General features: G+C 45.3%; 1 long non-coding RNA gene across 1 annotated transcript; it reads left to right on the forward strand.

Moving 5' to 3' along the window:
- The first annotated feature begins 7,323 nt into the window (after positions 1 to 7,323).
- LOC118161113 lies at positions 7,324 to 9,567 on the forward strand. Its single transcript, XR_004747861.1, has 3 exons — positions 7,324 to 7,587; positions 8,052 to 8,227; positions 8,668 to 9,567. It is a non-coding gene; the product is annotated as an uncharacterized LOC118161113 (long non-coding RNA).
- Positions 9,568 to 10,685: the final 1,118 nt, after the last annotated feature.

The raw sequence follows: 10,685 nt of genomic DNA on the forward strand, positions 1-10,685 counted from the left end.
TTATTTTATTTTATTTTATTTTATTTTATTTTATTTTATTTTATTTTTTTCTTCCTGGAGATATTTAATTTGCAGCTGCTAGCAACCTTTAGAGGAACTTCTGTCTTGGACTCCTCTTACTTTGCAGTGTAGGTACTTGAAATGCAGTTTACATTTCACATCCAGGCAGTTTGAGTGGGTGTGGGCTCCCCTGTCCATGCAGAGCAGTCAGCCAACAACCCAGATACTGCAGAAGTGGTCACTCTAGGTGGACTCCGTGGCGTTTCTCTCCTTTTTGCTTACTCCTAAATATATATTTAATTTCTGTGCCAACCACAAACAAGGAGTTGCATTTCAACACAAGCCCTTTGGTGCAACAAAGCCAGCCCCCCAAGTTCACTGTGTGCAGCACATTCTACCTCCCAGCACAGCCTTGGAAGAGCAGCACCTTTTCATAAAACAAGCTGTTGTTGTCTGTGTTTGAGTGCAAGAAGATTAATGATGAATCAGCTTGTTATGAATGCCTCTCTTCACCCCTTCCTTATCCCTGACTGGTGTCTTGCTTTCAAGACCGATGGTGTGACTTCCTTTGTGACTCTAGTTCCCACTGGGCACTTGTCCTGCCGCTGGGGAGCACTCCCAGGTAGGGCAGCTGGTAAACAATCCTGTCGTTACAATTGCTCAATGACATGAGCTGCCTATAAGCAGTCCAGCAATGTTGGAAAAGGAGCCAATTCAAACTGGTGACCCTCAAGCATGAACTGAATGTAGTGAATAAAGACAGCTGGGTGATAGGCTTTGCTATTTTTGCAAAGCATGCTTTAAATTAAAATAGATACATTAAATGTGACAGCTATGATCCAAAACAAAATCCATGTAGAGTAGAGGTAAGAAGTGCCAGATAGACAAGACAAGCAGTCAGCTACTTAAACAGAGTGCATAAATCAATAAGTGATTGTCATTTGAGGATTAAAATATGCATTATAATGGAGTCAGATGCATTACAGGAGTTCTTGCTTCAGTCTTTCATCGTTCCAAATTCATTGTTCTGAAAGACTATTGCAAAATTTCTTTTCCTGAAAGCATAGAGGAGTGTAACTTGCAATACATTTCAGAAAACAGCATATGCAGTTCCTCACACTTGAGTCATTAGGATTATGTTAAAAAAATCTATACACTGCAGAGCAAGGATTTTTTTCTTTTACAGTATGGAGCCCTGTTAAAAGACAAACATTACTTCCCCTGGAAGGTCGTGGGAACAGTTTCCCATAGAGCTCTGCCCCGGAGTTTCTAGTTAAATGGCAGCCATTTTATTAAAATGTCTGTTTTCTGTCAAGGAAACTTAGCACATCTTTAACTGTCAGAAATGGCTATACAAACATGTGCTATAGGCAAACACAGAGTCCACGTACAATTACTAATAGCATTCCCTAACTTCCCCGATAACAAGAAGCTTATCCGGTCCCCGAGTTACCACTGTCACCATCAGGGAGCCTTGCACTCAGCCACAACTGACCACGTAGGGGTAATGCAGCAGTATTATCTCCCATCCTCACCTCGGGGTTAGCCTGTGGTACATGTCTTTGAGTTTGTTATTAATGTCTCATTTTTAACAGCGACTGCTAAAGCTGGAATATCTTTACTTAATTGCAAAAGCTGGTTGAAGAAAAAGCCCGGAGGCAGACCTTGTGGCTTCCCTTCCCATATCAGCAGAAAGCCATTTCTTCACCCTGGCAAGTCACCCGGCTGCTCTGCTCTTCCTATGCTGAAGCTCATGCACACCATCATCATATCTCAGCACGCCTCAGCCCTGGGCTCCCCGCTGGGATTCATTTCTCCCATGCTTGCTTTCCTTTACTCTCTCTTCCAGTGTATACAATGATTTGAATTTTCTAACACACACATGTTGTTATACATTTCAGAGAAGGTAACATCAAAGAAACAGCCCATACCGAGGGCAGAAGGTGATGAGGCGTTTCCTGTGGAAGTTCATGCTCCGGTCTTGGAGCTGCGAAATATTATTGTTCAGAGGAGCTGAGTCTTCAGTAACCTCAGGAGTTTATGTAGCTTTATATTACGTGTGGTGTTCTTTAACCAATGTTTGGTAGGCAGTATGAGCTATTTGGCCAGGATTTTTATGGCAACCCAGTAATAGGGGAGAGGAACACAAACTGTAAATTTATGGTATACAAAAGTCTCTGAAGTTCCCACTTAAAAAGCCAGTGTTGTGCAGTGTGGCACGGTCATCCTTTGACACATGCTGCCCTGAGGCACTCTGCTTGAACCCACCTTCTGCAGCTTTTGTTGTCAAGCCAAACACCGTTTTCCTTCGACTTTGTACAGCACCCAATTTAATACAGCCTACATACCAGTTAAGATGCTGACAAAATATAAATATTTACTGCTGTTACTGGGTTTGAGAGACAGCTACTAAGTTAGCAGCTATGAGTAGCTGGAACTGGAAAAAGATGGCCCATGGCATCTGGCAGAAGAGAAGGCAGGAAAGATGCTGGGTTTCAGCAGAGGTCTGGGGAAGAGGAGGTCCAGCCAGGTACTGCCCAGGTACAGGACGAAGCCATTTGTGAGGACAGGTACACAGGCATCCAGTCCTGGATGCAGAGAGCTTGGAGCATGGACCAGGCAGGGCACAGGAAGCTGCCATGGAGCATGACAAGTGGGGCTGGTCACTGGTACATCTGGGATATTTTGATGGACTTATTTTTTCTGTGGTGGACTGAGAAACTGCTGCTCTGGGTCATGCTCACCGTCCAGCACCTCCTGCAGAAGAACCCAGGGCCGCAGAGGAGCAAAGCCTGAAGCTGACTTCAGGGACAAGATGCTGCAAGGGAAGATTTCCTCAGGCGTGAGGGGATAGGCTCTGCCCTACTGCATGAAAGTTTAGATCTTTCCCTTTGCTCTTTCAGTTTTACTGAGCTTAATGTTAGAATGGAAATGGCTATTGCTTGTTTTCAAACCATCATTTAATACTCATATTTGAAAATCTTTTCAGAATAACACCACATTTCAATTAAATAGTACATGAAATAATATATTCCAAAGTATAGAAATCATCAATTACACATTTTGTTATTTCTTTAGTGCCAGGAATTCCTACTTTTCCACTGGTTTCCTGTCTCAAAATTGAATTGTTTAGATGAAGAAGAAGTTACTTCAGGATTAGCGTCTAAGTTGATCCCTGACTGAGACAAGACCTGGCCCTATTTCTGCAGAAGTTTCTGATGACTTTCCATGCTACACTTTCTTTTTATTATTTATCACATTTTCCTTTTTCTAGAAAGAGAGATGCTCACATTTTACACTAGTATTTTATTTTCATGGAGATACATTCCTGATGCTCTGCATTGCAATTTTTTATTATTGTGATGATCCATGAAGATTCTCAGCTGAAGTTACTGTTTTTGTTGCATTTGGCACCTACATTTGGGAAAGAGCCAAGGGAGGAAGTGACAAATCCATCAGCTTAAGACGGGAAACCCTGTGGTTTCAGAGCTGCTCATATCTCGTTAGAAGTTGCTTTTCCCTTTGGCTATTTCTTACTAACATCCTTTCACGGGATAGCTTCTCCATTCACATCATTAAAACATACCATCAAAATGTTTGCTCATCAAAAAGTGACTGGACTAAGTCTAGTCTTGCCCTCTATGTACACTACCGTGTTTGCAGAGCACAAAAGACAGCAGTCCCTAATGGGACATGGGGTATGGGCGTACATTAAACATAACATACAATTACAGCTTGAGAAAAAGAATGGCTCATTTGTCTAATTGCTATCCTATTTATATATTATTTTGCCTGGAAGACACTAAGTCAATCCACAAGTACAACCTTTTATGTGTATGCTCTTATTTCTGTAGCATCTTTCCTCCTTTGCCCCAGGCACAGAGGAAACAAGCTGCAGTCCCTCACTCTGGCTCCTTCCCTGTGAATAACACCGCACATTTCAGCATCAAAGAAGGGGGGGGGTTTTCAGTCTGCTTCTCTCAGTAGCAATTCTCAGGGCCTCAAGATGCTTATTACAGTAGAAAAGCAAACGAGCACAAATGCATTGATTAAGTTGTGCTTAGCACAAGCCCTAGATAGTGATTCAGAATAATAATAAAAACATTGCAAAACAATATAAATACCAGTAGGATTAAGAAGCCTAGCTCTAAAGCAAACAAGTCAGAGCTCACAGGAGTGGTGTCTCTAATAGCTGCCCCAAGTTGCACAACATCCAACATCTCCTATCTGAAGCTCTCACCCTCCCTCAGAACAGCCTCCAGCAAGCGGAAGGCATTTTAGCCCCAAATCACGTCCCAGGAGGGCCTGGTGCCTCCGTGTATGTCCTCAGACTCCTCCTGTTGCATTGCAACACCAGCAGGAGAGCCACTAGGGTATGGATGGACTGCAGCAATGTTTGGAGCGAGGCTTCTTGAAAGAAGTGAAGGATTAGGAAGAAGGCTGCAGTGAACCAAAGCCCAGCAGTCACCCCGTGGTACTCGCGCAGTAAGTAGCTGTGCTAACAACCTCGCTCACCTTTCAGCACTTGTCCCTTTTAAACAATTCTGCAGTGCCTGCTGCCCTTACTCCTAACAACGTGTCACCCTCGGTGCTGACATTTAACCTGTTTGTCAACAGATCCATTTGCATCTCATTTTCGCTGGCACCCCACGCACGAGGCCGTCAGCGGAGAGCATTTCAACACGCGTGATGAAAGATGTCATTGCTGGTGCCCTTTAGCACAGCCTGTGCAGCCCTGAAGTATAGCTGCCATCAGTAGCAGGGACTTGAGTGCAATGCCAGCCTTCACCCAGCGAGGTCAAAAATTTATGGTTCTGACCTTTTCTCTCTCATCTGATGTCGGAGTGGGCTCGGGTCATGTTCGCAAGAAATAAGAGAAAATCAAACAGGGCTGATGCAGGCTGAGTATGAAGTGATGCAGAGAACGAATTCCTCCTCTCCCTAATAAAAATGGCTTCAACGACTTCAATAACGAGGGCCATAAAGTTCCACAAACTTTACAGAAAAGGTTGTGAGGGTGTTAAATGTTTCAAGGGGGCACAAGAGAGAACGCAATTACTCCAAAAAGACCTACATTTATTATGCAGTTTCTCAGATGTATTTCTCAAGATCTCACATATATGTTTCAAAGGAAAAGTGCCTCTTGTCAGCTGTATAAATCCTCCAAGTTTTCTGGACGTTTTCCCTTGCTACTAATATCCCAGTGCTCTTTTTGGAGATACCAAGGATGCAGAGTAATTTTTCAGCTGATGACTGCAAACACCAGAAACCACTGACCATGTCTGATTCTCTAAGTCTTAGAAAAAGACTCAGAGAGTCTTTGCTATCAGAGCAAAGAGATAAGGGAGGATTCCCTGGCTGCCCTGACTCCCTGCAAAGCCCTACAACAGCCATGCTCCCTCCCTCACCCCACTGTTAGTGGCTCAGGAAAGGCAGGAGCCACCACAAGGTGGGGATGGCTTGAACAAGTCATTCTGCTTGTCTTGGTTAGCCCAAGTTAGTCGGGGAGCACTTTAATCAGCTGTTAAGTAGGTAAGGTGAGTGTGGCAGAGGGAGGGGAAAAGCAGTTGAGTGGGGTAACCTTTTCTCCTGCATGTATGGCCAGCAGTGTGACCGTGCTGGCGTTAGGCTCAGCTGGACTGGTGTCTATGCTGAGAAGCCTGGGAATGTTAATGGACACTTATCCTTATCCCTGATCTTTATTTTTAAGGCCAGACAGAGCTGAACTCTTCGGCTGAGTCACTGTTCAGCAGCAGAGCCCTCCGATGTGCCCAGCTCTGCTGCGTGGTCTCGGGCACCCTCCCCTCGCCCTGTCACTAGCAGCTCACACACAAGGAGCAGGATCACGGCTCTCATGCCCAGAGGCTGGGGGAACGGGTGCCTTAGGGCCTGTTGGCTCCTCCCTCTCTAAGTATGATGGATGTGAGTTGCAAAGTTCAGCCAAGATCAAGCCTGCTAGCGTTTAGGACTGGGGATTAGCTCAACCCATTGTGGACATGTCAGCTCAGCAAAAAAACATTTTCCAAACAAGTTGCTTCATGGTCTTGTTATCTGGAATGTATATAAACTGTTTTTTTTTGTTGTTGTTGTTGTTTGTTTTTGTTGTTTTTTTTTTGTTGTTGTTGTTTTTGTTTTTGTTTTTAATATATATAATCTCCCTTCCTTCCTTCTTTCCTTTCCTTCCTTTCCTTCCTTTTCTACCTCAGAAGAGGTCAGCGCTGTCTCCAGCTGCTTCAATGCACGCATAACAACTATGCAGAGATGCAAGCATCGCCTGCGATGGAGTTGTCCAGCTGGCATATCACACTTAATCTTAGTACAGCTTTGGTTATTTTCTTTCTATTTTCAACAGGAGTGAGACATCACTTTGGAAAGGAAAGATTTAGAGCAATTTTGGACATTCGTGAAATATACGAAAGATCTGTAGATGCCTTTCGTGCGGCTGTTTTTCACTTGGTACCAGTAAGTGCTCCCCCTGGCCGCAGTACCACGTTGTACTACCAGAGCTAAGCAAACGCAGCCTTCCATGAAGATAATCTTTACCAAACTTTCTGCTAGAAAATGTAATTTCATCAATTCCCCAAGATTTTCACTTGAGTTTGGGACTTCTGCCAGAAAGTTGACTGTCTGCTTGCATTCAGCCTGTCTGTTCAGCGCACACACGCTGTCCTCCGCTGTCATGGACTTCAGCTAGAGCTATTGCTTAACAGCATCTTTGGAAATATCCAGTCATACATAAGCTATGAAATAGCTTTGTTATTGTTATGGGGATATTTTTAACGCGTTTGAGCACTGAGCAATTAACACAAACATATTTTGATCCCTGTTAGCTAAATCCCTTGGCATCTAGCGTGCTTCCCCTCTGGCTTTTGAAGTCCAGCAGGAGAGATCGCTTGCACCAGCACACCCGGGGCTAGGGAGCAGGGACGGACGGGCTGTGTGCTGCATAACCTCTCTTGCCACTTGTCACTGCTGCAGTGACCTTCCTCTTCTGCAAAACTTCGTGTCCAGATTTCCGCCCCAATACCACAGGAAGCTGCAGTTACCAACTAAAAGAAATGCAAAGGGAGGGGGAAAAAATGCGAGTGAGCAGTTAAGTGGAGATTAGCACGGGTAACAAGACAAGTAGGAATACCTGTTATTCCATTTAGACGATTCCAACGCTGGTCCTAACCCCAGGAAGGCCACTATGTGGGAGTATTATTTCCACTAATGTTCCCTGTCTGACTTAATGGATTGTAAGTACCCCAGCTGCTCCTTATATAGGTACTTTAAACTCACTTTGTAAAACCACAGACAGACATGCTAAGCACCTACCTCTGGCCATCTGCTCATCGTTGCTGCAGCTCGTGACTTGCCTTGGCCACTGCCGTGCTCCATTGTCTCTGTGCTCAGCCCTTCCCTTCTGCTCCAGGACACGGAGGCACGGCCGGTCCCCTGACTGCAGGGTGTCTCTATCCACGGGGACATATCCCGAGGACCAGCACAGCAGTGGGCTGGTTTTGTTACTACAGGTGGACAACGCTTTTCCAGGCAGCCTGATGCCTCCGGGGAACGCTGTGTTTTTAATGCCACTCGGCTTTCACGGTGTTGGCTTTATATGGAATGAGTTGCCTCTTAGGAACTCCAAGAAACCAAAATCTTTCAAGTTTTGGCACTCCTGAAGGGCCGTTGGATGGAGTTCTGTGCTGCTGAGCCCAGGGTGCCCCCAGCAGTGATGCCTGGGGCACTGCCTGAGGCTTCATCCGGCACAAGAGCTGTGCCAGGGATTGGCACAGGTACAAGAGATACAGAAGCACAGCCCTGTAAATTAGCACCATGAATAGACTTTTTTTTTTTTTTCTTCTTCATTGTTCAATTTTCTAAGTGGATATCAACATTTCAAGACTCGCTCCATCAGTAGCTGCAGAGTATTAGTACAAGAACACGACTCCACGCTCAGAGATGCTATCCTTAGTGCTCAAGTTACCCCACCACATATTTTATGCTTTTTTTTTGCTCTGCTTTTTTGCTTAGCAATTAAGAAGTGCCCTTTGTTTGTGTCTTGACAGAATTGCTCCAGCAAGACGCTCTACCAAAAAAGGCAAGAAAACTTCTTTCATGTCAGTCAAGAGTTTTTATTTTTTGGTGATGACAAACTCAGAAAAGAGGAGTATTGGAGACGCGGGCAATCTGCAGTTTGGTTAAACAGCAACGAAACAAAACCTACAAGTGACAACTTGCTCGGGTAACAAAGATTGCCTCAAAAGCAGGAAATGTTACACAGCAAACCTCCCTTTGTTTGCATTTCCATGTGCATGCTAAAGTGCTGCTTCTCTCCTCAAAACCACCCCACGCCTGTCTTCTTCTTGTGCCCTCCACAGCAGGGCATCGACAACTGACTTGCCCCGCTGACCCGTCAGGATCTGCCAGGCATTTCTGTCGCAGGTTTCTGCCCCTCGCTCTGTGGTTGCTGAAGGCGAGGGGGGAGCAGTGGCATGCAGAGGCTCCCCCAGCCTCGCCCCCCCAGCAGACAGCTTTCTCATCGCTGCGTGACTAATGTAACCGCAGGCACTCCGGGTGCATGGGAACATTTCCAGCCGGTACTCAGAGGGCAGCAGCAACCTTTCTGCTGAGAAGGGTCTTAGGACATTTTTGCCTTTTATTTTTATTTTTTTTTTCTTTCAGTAGAGAGTTTGCTGGCACTGGCTGGGCAGCAAGAGAGACCCCAAATTCAGCCCCATGGGAAAATGACTGCTGGAAATGACTGAATCCTGGATATAACCTGAATTTTGTGCCAGTGCAGGCTGCGTGCACAGTGCACCGTTGGGCTCACACAGTTGGGAAGAGTCATTTTAACTCCTGCGAGTGCTGACACTGCTCTTTTGGGTCCTGGTCCAGTCAGGCTGGAGCCTAGGGTTAACCAGCTCCCTGCTGGGGCTCTCATTAGGAGCAGCAGAGGCACTGCTGTTCCTGTATGCCTCTCTATACATCTGTTTCTGTGTTGCAGAGGAGCCTTGCCAAGAACACCCCAATTTACTTAGCTCTCACGTCTGATTTTATTTGAAGTCTCTCAGACCCTCACCCTTGGGGCTGGCCAGATCACTGGAGCAGGAGTCACAAGATTTATTAAAAGCAAAAAAAAAAAAAAAAAAAAAAAAAAAAAAAAAAAAGCTGATTAGACAAAACTGCTGAAAATCTCCAGGAATTAATTTGCAGACAAGATGCGATTGCTTCCCAGAATGGCATCTTTCCAGCTGCAGTGTCCCTATCACTCCAGTCAGTGATGGGACAGATTAGGCACTGGATTTCTGCCAGCTGATACACTGGAGCTTTTTGATTTATGAGAAATGTTGCAATTTGGTAGGGCTTGGCCATTCCTCTGAACTTTGCATGAGCGTATTGCCAGATTTTGGCAAGTTTGCACCTTGGTAAAGAGTTGCGTGCTGTTCAAAATCCACACGACCGCAGCAATGACACCTTTATTTATAAATGTCACCCACACGTAGTTGGTGAACGGAGAAGGCAATTGTATTTCAGCCTGAGAAGAGAGAGCTGGGCTACACCTGGGGGGTGGGAGAGAGGCAGCTGAGGATGTTTGGCATTTCTCAGTTTCATTGCTGCAGGACTCCAAAATCCTATTGTGACCACAAAAACTGAATAGCTAATTAATTATTAGTGTTGACTCAAATGACTTGTAAATAAAGGAGCATGCGGCTGTCTTCAAGGCTGACACTTCAGCTCTGCAGCTCAGCCTCGTGTCGGAGGTCCCTCGCTCTGCTTTGCCACAAACTCTCTGTATGTGTTGCCAACCCAGCGGGAAGCCAGTTCTGAAAAAAACTCTGAAGGATGCCACGAGCAGCAGCCCAAGGCTCATGTCTGCAAGTCAGGACCATCACGAGCTGTTCCACAAAATAGATGTCAGCGAGCCTTACAGGAAAGGCTTCACAGAAGAGAGAGCTGAAACAAGCTTCTAGCTGTGACTTCTATGGAAGCAATGGTGTATGGCTAAAATCCCAACTATTGGTAGCTAAAAAGCATGGGCTAAAACCAGCTCTTTTTATTTTTGAAATATGGAGGAATTCATACAGAATTATTCAGGCCTAAATCCTGCAGATTGTAATTTCTGCTCTGCAAAGTCCAGCCCACAACAGGAAGAAAGAAGAAAATTTCCTGAGAGCAAGGAGAAAATTTCATGTGACTGGCTTTCCTTTTTTTTTTTCAGAACAGCTTACAGAAATTACAGCCCTTTCCCTTGGCTTGGTTTATAACTGGATCCATGGGATAAAAATACATATTTAAGACCAAACTCTGCTTCTTGCAGCAGAAGAGATTGTTTTGTTTGACTTGTTTCCTACAGAGGTCAGTGAAGGGTGGTTATTTTTTCACAAATCCAAGGGGGTATCAAGTGATGGTTAAAATAGGAGAACGCCCCAGCAGCTACGTTCTCTCTGCATAGGTGCAAATCTCCACTTCAGCTGAACTCCTTGCAGAGCTGTCTCGACCTGAGTGCAGGTCAGCAGCTGGTGGGGAGGGCACAAAGAGGAGAGCAGGAGAGAAGGGACTTGCCCGACCCTGGCCCTGCTGTTGGACCCCTGGAGTCCAGGGGCACACCGGGCTGCACAAGGCACAAATTGATTTAGGTTAGAAAACCCGGGATGCAGTTCCTGGAGAGCCTAAAAATAACTCTGTCAGCATGGAAAAGC

This window comes from Oxyura jamaicensis, chromosome 2 (genome assembly GCF_011077185.1).
Source record: "Oxyura jamaicensis isolate SHBP4307 breed ruddy duck chromosome 2, BPBGC_Ojam_1.0, whole genome shotgun sequence".
Lineage (NCBI taxonomy): Eukaryota > Metazoa > Chordata > Aves > Anseriformes > Anatidae > Oxyura > Oxyura jamaicensis.